Below are 15883 nucleotides of genomic sequence, written 5' to 3' on the forward strand. Positions count from 1 at the left end.
CCAAATATACTATCTGCACAGAAGAGAGATAATACAAACCTAAAATAAACTATCCACACAAACGTACGCGAACGCATACAAACCACAAATATACTATCAACACAGAAGGGAGATAATACAAACCCCAAATAAACTATCCACACAAACGTACGCGAACGCATACAAACCCCAAATATACTATTCACACAACGTCGCTAACGCATACAAACCCCAAATATGCTATCCACACTCGGGAGGAAGAAGAAAAAACAACCAAATATACGATCCACACAACGTACGCGAACAAACACACACACACACACACATACACACACACACACACACACAGAGGGAAGAGGCAAAAACAAACCCCAAATATACTATCAACACAGAAAGGAGATAATACAAACCCCAAATAAACTATCCACACAAACGTACGCGAACGCATACAAACCCCAAATATGCTATCCACACACGGGAGAAAGAAGAAAAAAACAACCAAATATACGATCTACACAACGTACGCGAACAAATACACACACACACACACAGAGGGAAGAGTCAAAAACAAACCCCAAATATACTATCAACACACAAGGGAGATAATACAAACCCCAAATAAACTATCAACAGAAATGTTCGCGAACGCATACAAACCCCAAATATACTATTCACACAACGTCGCTAACGCATACAAACCCCAAATATGCTATCCACTCTCGGGAGGAAAAAGAAAAAAACAACCAAATATACGATCTACACAACGTACGCGAACACACACACATACACACACACACACACACACACACACACACACACACACACTCACACACAGAGGGAAGAGGAAAAAACAAACCCCAAATATACTATCTACACAGAAGAGAGATAATACAATCCCCAAATAAACTATCCACACAAACGTACGCGAACGCATACAAACCACAAATATACTATCAACACAGAAGGGAGATAATGCAAACCCCAAATAAACTATCCACACAAACGTACGCGAACGCATACAAACCACAAATATACTATCAACACAGAGGGGAGAAAATACAAACCCCAAATAAACTATCCACACAAACGTACGCGAACGCATACAAACCCCAAATATACTATCAACACAGAAGGGAGATAATACAAACCCCAAATAAACTATCTACACAAACGTACTCGAACGCATACAAACCCCAAATATACTATTCACACAACGTCGCTAACGCATACAAACCCCAAATATGCTATCCACACTCGGGAGGAAGAAGAAAAAACAACCAAAGATACGATCTACACAACGTACGCGAACAAACACACACACACACACATACACACACACACACACACAGAGGGAAGAGGCAAAAACAAACCCCAAATATACTATCAACACAGAAGGGAGATAATACAAACCCCAAATAAACTATATACACAAACGTACGCGAACGCATACAAACCCCAAATATACTATTCACACAACGTCGCTAACGCATACAAACCCCAAATATGCTATCCACACTCGGGCGGAAGAAGAACAAACAACCAGATATACGATCTACACAACGTACGCGAACAAGCACACACACACATACACACACACACAGAGGGAAGAGGCAAAAACAAACCCCAAATATACTATCAACACAGAAGGGATATAATACAAACCCCAAATAAACTATCCACACAAACGTACGCGAACGCATACAAACCCCAAATATACTATTCACACAACGTCACTAACGCATACAAACCCCAAATATGCTATCCACACTCGGGAGGAAGAAGAAAAAAAACAACCAAATGTGCGATCTACACAACGTACGCGAACAAACACACACACACATACACACACACACACACAGAGGGAAGAGTCAAAAACAAACACCAAATATACTATCAACACAGAAGGGAGATAATACAAACCCCAAATAAACTATCCACACAAACGTACGCGAACGCATACAAACCCCAAATATGCTATCCACACACGGGAGGAAGAAGAAAAAAACAACCAAATATACGGTCTACACAACGTACGCGAAAAAACACACACACATACACACACACACACACAGAGGGAAGAGTCAAAAACAAACCACAAATATACTATCAACACAGAAGGGAGATAATACAAACCCCAAATAAACTATCCACACAAACGTACGCGAACGCATACAAACCCCAAACATGCTATCCACACACGGGAGGAAGAAGAAAAACACAACCAAATATGCGATCTACACAACGTACGCGAACAAACACACACACACACACAGAGGGAAGAGTCAAAAACAAACCCCAAATATACTATCAACACAGAAGGGAGATAATACAAACCCCAAATAAACTATCAACAGGAATGTTCGCGAACCCATAAAAACCCCAAATATACTATTCACACAACGTCGCTAATGCATACAAACCCCAAATATGCTATCCACACTCGGGAGGAAAAAGAAAAAAACAACCAAATATACGATCTACACAACGTACGCGAACACACACACACACACACACACACACACACACACACACACACACACACACACTCAGACACAGAGGGAAGAGGCAAAAACAAACCCCAAATATACTATCAACACAGAAGGGAGATAATACAAACCCCAAATAAACTATCCACACAAACGTACGCGAACGCAAACAAGCCCCAAATATGCTATCCACACACTGAAGGAAGAAGAAAAAAACAACCAAATATACGATCTACACAACGTACGCGAACAAACACACACACACACACAGAGGGAAGAGTCAAAAACAAACCCCAAATATGCTATCAACACAGAAGGGAGATAATACAAACCCCAAATAAACTATCAACAGAAATGTTCGCGAACGCATACAAACCCCAAATATACTATTCGCACGACGTCGCTAACGCATACAAACCCCAAATATGCTATCCACACTCGGGAGGAAAAAGAAAAAAACAACCAAATATACGATCTACACAACGTACGCGAACACACACACACACACACACACACACACTCACACACAGAGGGAAGAGGAAAAAACAAACCCCAAATATACTATCTACACAGAAGAGAGATAATACAATCCCCAAATAAACTATCCACACAAACGTACGCGAACGCATACAAACCACAAATATACTATCAACACAGAAGGGAGATAATACAAACCCCAAATAAACTATCCACACAAACGTACGCGAACGCATACAAACCCCAAATATACTATCAACACAGAAGGGAGATAATACAAACCCCAAATAAACTATCTACACAAACGTACGCGAACGCATACAAACCCCAAATATACTATTCACACAACGTCGCTAACGCATACAAACCCCAAATATGCTATCCACACTCGGGAGGAAGAAGAAAAAACAACCAAATATACGATCTACACAACGTACGCGAACAAACACACACACACACATACACACAGACACACACACACACAGAGAGAAGAGGCAAAAACAAACCCCAAATATACTATCAACACAGAAGGGAGATAATACAAACCCCAAATAAACTATCCACACAAACGTACGCGTACGCACACAAACCCCAAATATGCTATGCACACACGGGAGGAAGAAGAAAAAACAACCAAATATACGATCTACACAACGTACGCGAACAAACACACACACACACACAGAGGGAAGAGTCAAAAACAAACCCCAAATATACTATCAACACAGAAGGGAGATAATACAAACCCCAAATAAACTATCAACAGAAATGTTCGCGAACGCATACAAAACCCCAAATATACTATTCACACAACGTCGCTAACGCATACAAACCCCAAATATGCTGTCCACACTCGGGAGGAAAAAGAAAAAAACAACCAAATATACGATCTACACAACGTACGCGAACACACACACACACACACACACACACACACACACTCACACACAGAGGGAAGAGGAAGAAACAAACCCCAAATATACTATCTACACAGAAGAGAGATAATATAAACCCCAAATAAACTATCCACACAAACGTACGCGAACGCATACAAACCACAAATATACTATCAACACAGAAGGGAGATAATACAAACCCCAAATAAACTATCCACACAAACGTACGCGAACGCATACAAACCACAAATATACTATCAACACAGAAGGGAGATAATACAAACCCCAAATAAACTATCCACACAAACGTACGCGAACACATACAAACCCCAAATATACTATCAACACAGAAGGGAGATAATACAAACCCCAAATAAACTATCCACACAAACGTACGCGAACGCATACAAACCCCAAATATACTATCAACACAGAAGGGAGATAATACAAACCCCAAACAAATTATCCACACAAACGTACTCGAACGCATACAAACCCCAAATATACTATTCACACAACGTCGCTAACGCATACAAACCCCAAATATGCTATCCACACTCGGGAGGAAGAAGAAAAAACAACCAAATATACGATCTACACAACGTACGCTAACAAACACACACACACACATACACACACACACACACAGAGGGAAGAGGCAAAAACAAACCCCAAATATACTATCAACACAGAAGGGAGATAATACAAACCCCAAATAAACTATCCACACAAACGTACGCGAACGCATACAAACCCCAAATATACTATTCACACAACGTCACTAACGCATACAAACCCCAAATATGCTATCCACACTCGGGAGGAAGAAGAAAAAAAACAACCAAATATACGATCTACACAACGTACGCGAACAAACACACACACACATACACACACACACACACAGAGGGAAGAGTCAAAAACAAACCCCAAATATACTATCAACACAGAAGGGAGATAATACAAACCCCAAATAAACTATCAACACAAACGTACGCGAACGCATACAAACCCCAAATATATTATTCACACAACGTCGCTAACGCATACAAACCCCAAATATGCTATCCACACTCGGGAGGAAGAAGAAAAAACAACCAAATATACGATCTACACAACGTACGCGAACAAACACACACACACACACACAGAGGGAAGAGTCAAAAACAAACCCCAAATATACTATCAACACAGAAGGGAGATAATACAAACCCCAAATAAACTATCAACAGAAATGTTCGCGAACGCATACAAACCCCAAATATACTATTCACACAACGTCGCTAACGCATACAAACCCCAAATATGCTGTCCACACTCGGGAGGAAAAAGAAAAAAACAACCAAATATACGATCTACACAACGTACGCGAACACACACACACACACACACACACACACACACACACACTCACACACAGAGGGAAGAGGAAGAAACAAACCCCAAATATACTATCTACACAGAAGAGAGATAATATAAACCCCAAATAAACTATCCACACAAACGTACGCGAACGCATACAAACCACAAATATACTATCAACACAGAAGGGAGATAATACAAACCCCAAATAAACTATCCACACAAACGTACGCGAACGCATACAAACCACAAATATACTATCAACACAGAAGGGAGATAATACAAACCCCAAATAAACTATCCACACAAACGTACGCGAACACATACAAACCCCAAATATACTATCAACACAGAAGGGAGATAATACAAACCCCAAATAAACTATCCACACAAACGTACGCGAACGCATACAAACCCCAAATATGCTATCAACACAGAAGGGAGATAATACAAACCCCAAACAAATTATCCACACAAACGTACTCGAACGCATACAAACCCCAAATATACTATTCACACAACGTCGCTAACGCATACAAACCCCAAATATGCTATCCACACTCGGGAGGAAGAAGAAAAAACAACCAAATATACGATCTACACAACGTACGCTAACAAACACACACACACACATACACACACACACACACAGAGGGAAGAGGCAAAAACAAACCCCAAATATACTATCAACACAGAAGGGAGATAATACAAACCCCAAATAAACTATCCACACAAACGTACGCGAACGCATACAAACCCCAAAAATACTATTCACACAACGTCACTAACGCATACAAACCCCAAATATGCTATCCACACTCGGGAGGAAGAAGAAAAAAAACAACCAAATATACGATCTACACAACGTACGCGAACAAACACACACACACATACACACACACACACACAGAGGGAAGAGTCAAAAACAAACCCCAAATATACTATCAACACAGAAGGGAGATAATACAAACCCCAAATAAACTATCAACACAAACGTACGCGAACGCATACAAACCCCAAATATATTATTCACACAACGTCGCTAACGCATACAAACCCCAAATATGCTATCCACACTCGGGAGGAAGAAGAAAAAACAACCAAATATACGATCTACACAACGTACGCGAACAAACACACACACACACACACAGAGGGAAGAGTCAAAAACAAACCCCAAATATACTATCAACACAGAAGGGAGATAATACAAACCCCAAATAAACTATCAACAGAAATGTTCGCGAACGCATACAAACCCCAAATATACTATTCACACAACGTCGCTAACGCATACAAACCCCAAATATGCTGTCCACACTCGGGAGGAAAAAGAAAAAAACAACCAAATACACGATCTACACAACGTACGCGAACACACACACACACACACACACACACACACACACACACACACTCACACACAGAGGGAAGAGGAAAAAACAAACCCCAAATATACTATCTACACAGAAGAGAGATAATATAAACCCCAAATAAACTATCCACACAAACGTACGCGAACGCATACAAACCCCAAATATACTATCAACACAGAAGGGAGATAATACAAACCCCAAATAAACTATCCACACAAACGTTCGCGAACGCATACAAACCACAAATATACTATCAACACAGAAGGGAGATAATACAAACCCCAAATAAACTATCCACACAAACGTACGCGAACGCATACAAACCCCAAATATGCTATCAACACAGAAGGGAGATAATACAAACCCCAAACAAATTATCCACACAAACGTACTCGAACGCATACAAACCCCAAATATACTATTCACACAACGTCGCTAACGCATACAAACCCCAAATATGCTATCCACACTCGGGAGGAAAAAGAAAAAACAACCAAATATACGATCTACACAACGTACGCGAACACACACACACACACACACACACACACACACACACACACTCACACATAGAGGGAAGAGGAAAAAACAAACCCCAAATATACTATCAACACAGAAGGGAGATAATACAAACCCCAAATAAACTATCCACACAAACGTACGCGAACTCATACAAACCACAAATATACTATCAACACAGAAGGGAGATAATACAAACCCCAAATAAACTATCCACACAAACTTACGCGAACGCATACAAACCCCAAATATACTATTCACACCACGTCGCTAACGCATACAAACCCCAAATATGCTATCCACACTCGGGAGGAAGAAGAAAAAACAACCAAATATACGATCTACACAACGTACGCGAACAAACACACACACACACACACACATACACACACACACACAGGGAAGAGGCAAAAACAAACCCCAAATATACTATCAACACAGAAGGGAGATAATACAAACCCCAAATAAACTATCAACACAAACGTACGCGAACGCATACAAACCCCAAATATACTATCAACACAGAGTGAAGAAGAAAAAGTTTTTTGAAAGCACCTAAGCCCTCACCTGCAATGACCAACTCTGCCAAACACCTACACCCCACCCCCACTCCCAACACTACAAAACCCATTTAACCCGTTATTTTATGGCATCAGTGTGTGATTTAGGAAACATCAAGACACAAAATGATGGATGAATAGACTGACTATTGTTTACCGACTTGCATGCCTAAAGAGCGTGCGTGAAGGTAAACATCCTTCCATTTCAATTCTAACTAAAACATGATCCAGAGGGATAGAGAGAGGTGAAAGAGCACAATTTCATAAAGTGTGAGTAAAAACAAAACACGCCATCCTTATTATACAATGTCAAGACCAAGAGACACTTACGTTTTCTTTCTGGTCTATTCTCTTTTAGAAGGTAGTATGAAATTTCACATCAGGGCCAACGCATCGGCTCACATTATCAATTTTTTCCATTTCCATGTCTTTACTGGCACAAGTTCTTCATCATCTTCAATTTCTTCTTCTTCTGAATCCCTCTTCTCTGTTTCGTCTTGTTTTTGTTTCTTCTCTTTTCTCGTAGGGCACTCTGAATTCCAGTGTCCTTTCTCCTGACAACGATATTAGGTATCTTGACTTTTGTCTCTCTTTCTTAGGCGAAGCAGGTATTCTGGAGACAAATACCCATTTACCTTTGCAGATATAGCAAACTTCATTAGCACTTACACACTTTCGTATGACTCTCATCAAATCAACGATCAAAAGAGTAAGTTTTGTTGCCACTTTCGCATGTGAATTATGCTTTCGTATGACTTTTAGCAAATATTTGACCAGCAGGTCGATCTGTGCTGACTCGTCCATCTTCTTGATCGTTTGAGAGCGGAATGAATACTCTGACGCTAAGACACTCTCCTTATATACAGGGACCTGCTGCGTATGAAACCTAGTCAAATGTAATTTTGCAATAAGATGAAACGATTTCATTGAGGAAGTAAAAAGCAATGATGTACCGTATCGCCTCACACAAAACCTGAAGTGTTAGTTCAAATCCGTGTCAGCGATTTCGAAGACGACATAACTGAGCTTTAATCAATGCTCTCCAATTATGCCACAAAACCACGAGTCCTGATTCACGCCAAAAGAAATTTCGTTCGGTCCATAAAAAATAGTATCATATCTGAGAAACGCAAAAAGGAACTTCCAGAAAACTGAGAAAGACGGCTTACACCTACAACGTAAATGTATGAGTTCAAGTAGTGCGTAAAACTTAGTCAAATTAAATTTTTATAGTCAAGACGAAACGATCTCTTTTCGAACAAGAAAGCAGACACCAAGCGACAATGGCGATCCATGTCACACAACACTTTTCAAAATGTATATTATCAGAGGTTTGTTCTAGCGATCTGCACCGTTAAATTAAATTTTGATGTATTTTGCAATAAGACGGACACAATTTCCATGGGATCGCCCATGGTACGAATGTTCGTGCATTAGTTTAATTTTTAAAAATATTTTTTTTATATAAATCGCCTATAGGATAGACCCAGTAAAACATGGCCATTCTCGTCACTGTCTGAATAGCTACTCAAGTCAATTCGAAGCGAACGCGGTAAGAAAATAAGTATAGCCAATGAAATGGCTTACAACGGGTGATGCATTGTTTTGTTCTAGGACTGTGTGGCATAATAATCCCTATGTTCTTGCGTTGTTACCATTACAGTGCAGACAGACTGAAATGTGAACTTACAAGCCCTCTTTGTGTGTGTTGTACCATTTCCTCTTACCACATCAAAATACTGAGCGTCACAGTATTGGTTCGCGTTTTCAAACTGACCATTTTTTTTATATATCACTTAAACATTTCGACATAAACACTCACACTCACATCGGTAGAGTCAGAACAGACGTGTTACAGTATTGAGGGGCATGTTATCTTTTCGTTTTCAAACTAATACATTTGGGGCTTGTATGAAGTAAAGAACCGAAAGTACAGTGAAACTCAAGGATGATGACCCAATCTGTCTGTCTATTGATGCGTGTATTTACTTAAGAAGAAATATGACCTCTAAAACACAAAGAGATACGGCAAGCATGATTAGATCAAACACAACGATGTTTTCCTTCACGCCCGTGTAATTTAGAGTTTCAATCGTCTTTGAAGACAAACTTGGTCTCCTTTTGTAGGGCTTGAAATAATAAAAGAAACTGAAAAATCTTAAGCACTTTGCTATAGATAATTTCATCAACAGACTAAACAACATAAATACCGTTACAACAATAGAAAGCCTTAAATCTTCTATCAAAAAGAAATGCATGAAAAAAATTAAAGATTAACGATAACTAACCAATGAAACCGAATTTAACAAAGGCAATGACATGTGAAGAAATGCCTCTCACTTTGGAAAGGTAGGCGAATGTACTCTGTCATGCACCATCACCTTGAAAAAAATTATAAACAGAGAGAAACCTGAATTCAAAATTCAGTTGTTTCTTTTTCTTCAAAATTGTTTCGTTTCTTTTTTCTTTTTTTTTGGAACAAATCTAAGCACTAATATAGAGTGGAAAAGGGAAAATGCACATACAAGCTTTGATATTTCTGAAAAAATGAGGGGATATTCCTAACGTTCATAACCACCTATATATGCTTGGACTTGTCTGTGACTTATCCACAAAACAAGATGTACATATTTCTGGTCAAGCTGCAAGTGTGTGCGTGTTTTTGAAAATGGTAAAAATGGGATATACAATTTTCTAGTGACACTTATAAAGTGAAGAGTGTGTGCAAGTGTCAAAAGCCAAAGTCATATAAGTTTTGTATTTTGTACGGCTTGTAAAGATTTCCACTTTAGAAAATGTGAAGTATCACAAGTTATTATCACAAACAGAAGTAGAACATAGGGGCTTGCAAGAAAGAAAATAACCCAGACAGTTGGTGTCATCAAGAGTGCTAGAGACGGTACCCGAACTTGCTTGCTTGCTTACTTGAATTAAAATGATTTTCGCTCTAATGGAGCATGTATCACTGGTTTAATAAGATTTAAGGCTTTCTATTGTTGTAACGGTATTTATGTTGTTTAGTCTGTTGATGAAATTATCTATAGCAAAGTGCTTAAGATTTTTCAGTTTCTTTTATTATTTCAAGCCCTACAAAAGGAGACCAAGTTTGTCTTCAAAGACGATTGAAACTCTAAATTACACGGGCGTGAAGGAAAACATCGTTGTGTTTGATCTAATCATGCTTGCCGTATCTCTTTGTGTTTTAGAGGTCATATTTCTTCTTAAGTAAATACACGCATCAATAGACAGACAGATTGGGTCATCATCCTTGAGTTTCACTGTACTTTCGGTTCTTTACTTCATACAAGCCCCAAATGTATTAGTTTGAAAACGAAAAGATAACATGCCCCTCAATACTGTAACACGTCTGTTCTGACTCTACCGATGTGAGTGTGAGTGTTTATGTCGAAATGTTTAAGTGATATATAAAAAAAATGGTCAGTTTGAAAACGCGAACCAATACTGTGACGCTCAGTATTTTGATGTGGTAAGAGGAAATGGTACAACACACACAAAGAGGGCTTGTAAGTTCACATTTCAGTCTGTCTGCACTGTAATGGTAACAACGCAAGAACATAGGGATTATTATGCCACACAGTCCTAGAACAAAACAATGCATCACCCGTTGTAAGCCATTTCATTGGCTATACTTATTTTCTTACCGCGTTCGCTTCGAATTGACTTGAGTAGCTATTCAGACAGTGACGAGAATGGCCATGCTTTACTGGGTCTATCCTATAGGCGATTTATATAAAAAAAATATTTTTAAAAATTAAACTAATGCACGAACATTCGTACCATGGGCGATCCCATGGAAATTGTGTCCGTCTTATTGCAAAATACATCAAAATTTAATTTAACGGTGCAGATCGCTAGAACAAACCTCTGATAATATACATTTTGAAAAGTGTTGTGTGACATGGATCGCCATTGTCGCTTGGTGTCTGCTTTCTTGTTCGAAAAGAGATCGTTTCGTCTTGACTATAAAAATTTAATTTGACTAAGTTTTACGCACTACTTGAACTCATACATTTACGTTGTAGGTGTAAGCCGTCTTTCTCAGTTTTCTGGAAGTTCCTTTTTGCGTTTCTCAGATATGATACTATTTTTTATGGACCGAACGAAATTTCTTTTGGCGTGAATCAGGACTCGTGGTTTTGTGGCATAATTGGAGAGCATTGATTAAAGCTCAGTTATGTCGTCTTCGAAATCGCTGACACGGATTTGAACTAACACTTCAGGTTTTGTGTGAGGCGATACGGTACATCATTGCTTTTTACTTCCTCAATGAAATCGTTTCATCTTATTGCAAAATTACATTTGACTAGGTTTCATACGCAGCAGGTCCCTGTATATAAGGAGAGTGTCTTAGCGTCAGAGTATTCATTCCGCTCTCAAACGATCAAGAAGATGGACGAGTCAGCACAGATCGACCTGCTGGTCAAATATTTGCTAAAAGTCATACGAAAGCATAATTCACATGCGAAAGTGGCAACAAAACTTACTCTTTTGATCGTTGATTTGATGAGAGTCATACGAAAGTGTGTAAGTGCTAATGAAGTTTGCTATATCTGCAAAGGTAAATGGGTATTTGTCTCCAGAATACCTGCTTCGCCTAAGAAAGAGAGACAAAAGTCAAGATACCTAATATCGTTGTCAGGAGAAAGGACACTGGAATTCAGAGTGCCCTACGAGAAAAGAGAAGAAACAAAAACAAGACGAAACAGAGAAGAGGGATTCAGAAGAAGAAGAAATTGAAGATGATGAAGAACTTGTGCCAGTAAAGACATGGAAATGGAAAAAATTGATAATGTGAGCCGATGCGTTGGCCCTGATGTGAAATTTCATACTACCTTCTAAAAGAGAATAGACCAGAAAGAAAACGTAAGTGTCTCTTGGTCTTGACATTGTATAATAAGGATGGCGTGTTTTGTTTTTACTCACACTTTATGAAATTGTGCTCTTTCACCTCTCTCTATCCCTCTGGATCATGTTTTAGTTAGAATTGAAATGGAAGGATGTTTACCTTCACGCACGCTCTTTAGGCATGCAAGTCGGTAAACAATAGTCAGTCTATTCATCCATCATTTTGTGTCTTGATGTTTCCTAAATCACACACTGATGCCATAAAATAACGGGTTAAATGGGTTTTGTAGTGTTGGGAGTGGGGGTGGGGTGTAGGTGTTTGGCAGAGTTGGTCATTGCAGGTGAGGGCTTAGGTGCTTTCAAAAAACTTTTTCTTCTTCACTCTGTGTTGATAGTATATTTGGGGTTTGTATGCGTTCGCGTACGTTTGTGTTGATAGTTTATTTGGGGTTTGTATTATCTCCCTTCTGTGTTGATAGTATATTTGGGGTTTGTTTTTGCCTCTTCCCTGTGTGTGTGTGTGTATGTGTGTGTGTGTGTGTGTGTTTGTTCGCGTACGTTGTGTAGATCGTATATTTGGTTGTTTTTTCTTCTTCCTCCCGAGTGTGGATAGCATATTTGGGGTTTGTATGCGTTAGCGACGTGGTGTGAATAGTATATTTGGGGTTTGTATGCGTTCGCGTAAGTTTGTGTGGATAGCTTATTTGGGGTTTGTATTATCTCCCTTCTGTGTTGATAGTATATTTGTGGTTTGTACGCGTTCGCGTACGTTTGTGTGGATAGTTTATTTGGGGTTTGTATTATCTCCCTTCTGTGTTGATAGTATATTTGTGGTTTGTATGCGTTCGCGTACGTTTGTGTGGATAGTTTATTTGGGGTTTGTATTATCTCCCTTCTGTGTTGATAGTATATTTGGGGTTTGTTTTTGCCTCTTCCCTCTGTGTGTGTGTGTGTGTGTGTGTGTGTGTGTGTGTGTTCGCGTACGTTGTGTAGATCGTATATTTGGTTGTTTTTATTCTTCTTCCTCCCGAGTGTGGATAGCATATTTGGGGTTTGTATGCGTTAGCGACGTGGTGTGAATAGTATATTTGGGGTTTGTATGCGTTCGCGTACGTTTGTGTTGATAGTTTATTTGGGGTTTGTATTATCTCCCTTCTGTGTTGATAGTATATTTGAGGTTTGTTTTTGACTCTTCCCTCTGTGCGTGTGTGTGTGTATGTGTGTGTGTGTTTGTTCGCGTACGTTGTGTAGATCGTATATTTGGTTGTTTTTTTCTTCTTCCTCCCGTGTGTGGATAGCATATTTGGGTTTGTGTGCGTTCGCGTACGTTTGTGTGGATGGTTTATTTGGGGTTTGTATTATCTCCCTTCTGTGTTGATAGTATATTTGGGGTTTGTATGCGTTCGCGTACGTTTGTGTGGATAGTTTATTTGGGGTTTGTATTATCTCCCTTCTGTGTTGATAGTATATTTGGGGTTTGTTTTTTCCTCTTCCCTCTGTGTGTGAGTGTGTGTGTGTGTGTGTGTGTGTGTGTGTGTGTTCGCGTACGTTGTGTAGATCGTATATTTGGTTGTTTTTTCTTCTTCCTCCCGAGTGTGGATAGCATATTTGGGGTTTGTATGCGTTAGCGACGTTGTGTGAATAGTATATTTGGGGTTTGTATGCGTTCGCGTACGTTTGTGTTGATAGTTTATTTGGGGTTTGTGTTATCTCCCTTCTGTATTGATAGTATATTTGGGGTTTGTTTTTTCCTCTTCCCTGTGTGTGTGTGTGTGTGTGTGTGTGTGCGTATGTCTGCGCACGTACGTTGTGTGTGTGTGTGTGTGTGTTTGTGTGTGTATTGGTCTCTGTTTGTCCTTATAAAAACTCACTTTATCCCTATCAGATACACTCTACCTACCTACCTGCAGTTGCGTGTATTCAGGTCAGCCACTTGCAACACTGTTGACATTTATCCCTTAGTGTTCAGTACAGTGACGTCACTGACGCTGGAAATTTTGAGACTATAAATATCGACTTGGGGATTTCCACATTTTGTAGCTATACATATATACTAGAATTCATAAACAGGAACGTCACTCAAGCTGAGGCTATAAAAAGATAGTGGGATTTTCCAAAGGAAAAACCCACAAGTTGGAGCTATAAATAGATAGTGGGATTTCATAGGAATTTCAGCTGATTATAGATACATAGGTATTTATTCACGATCGTCACAGAAGTTGATATTGTAAGTAGTTACTAATTTTATCCATTTTAGTCTAAACCATTGTAACTTAATTTTCGGGGATATGTTTATTTTCCTTTAAATTCTGGGACAATTTCGTCATTTTAGCGTTACTTTTAGTCACATCCATTTTGTCGTTGAGCATTTCCTTGATTATAGCTATTTATAGCATCATTACAATTATGCAAATTTTTGAACACCCCAGCAAGATTTCAGGTCTTGGTAATGCTTTATATATAAATCTCACGCTTGTACTAGTGTATGTATGTTTCTGTCTCTGTTGTGTTTGACCCTCTACCATCATTGTCCCTAGACAATCCCACCATGTTCAATTCCCCTTGACGCTATACAGACCCACCATGTTCAATTTCCATATGTTCAATTCCCCTTGTCCCTAGACAGACCCAAACTCTATTCCCATGTTAATTTCCCCTTGTCGCTAGACAGACCCACACTATAGTTCCATGTTAAATTCCCCTTGTCGCTAGAGTGACCCACGATTTTTCTCCATGTTAATTTCCCTTGACACTAATCTGACCCACGATTTTTCTCCATGTTAATTTTCCCTTGACGCTAGAGTTGCCCAAGGGGTCTTGTAATGCTAATTCCCCTTGACGCTAGGTTGCCCCCATTTACTACTTACGTATCATAAGTGCTTTATGTGTTGTTGTTGTTTGTTTCTAGGTTGAATGATGTAAACACAATACCATATTGCAGAAATATGTATTCTATGCTACCAGCAGTTTAAAAATATGTCTGAAAGATTTGAAGAGAAAAGAATGTTCTGTAAGAGAGTCACTAATGCTTTCTCAAGTGACCCAAGCCGATGCAAAATCATCTCATTCATGTGTAAAGATTTTGCTCATAATTGTACTCGTCCATATTCTTTGACGAATAGCGAATAAAGCTTAGTCAGTAAAGTTGTTCTTCCATAAAGGGCATTTAAACTCATATCTCATTAGGAAAGTTGCGCCTTGTTGTTTTGTTAATATGTTTCAGTTTTAATTGGAGATATTATCATAATCAGGAGCAGCATTATCATCCTCGTTCTCCTCATCCTCCTCAATCTCATCATCATCATCATCATCAATATCATCATCATCCTATTATTATTATTATTATTAGTAGTAGTAGTAGT

This window comes from Sinohyriopsis cumingii, unplaced genomic scaffold (assembly GCF_028554795.1).
Source record: "Sinohyriopsis cumingii isolate HCF-2022 unplaced genomic scaffold, ASM2855479v2 utg003754l, whole genome shotgun sequence".
In the NCBI taxonomy this organism is placed as follows: domain Eukaryota; kingdom Metazoa; phylum Mollusca; class Bivalvia; order Unionida; family Unionidae; genus Sinohyriopsis; species Sinohyriopsis cumingii.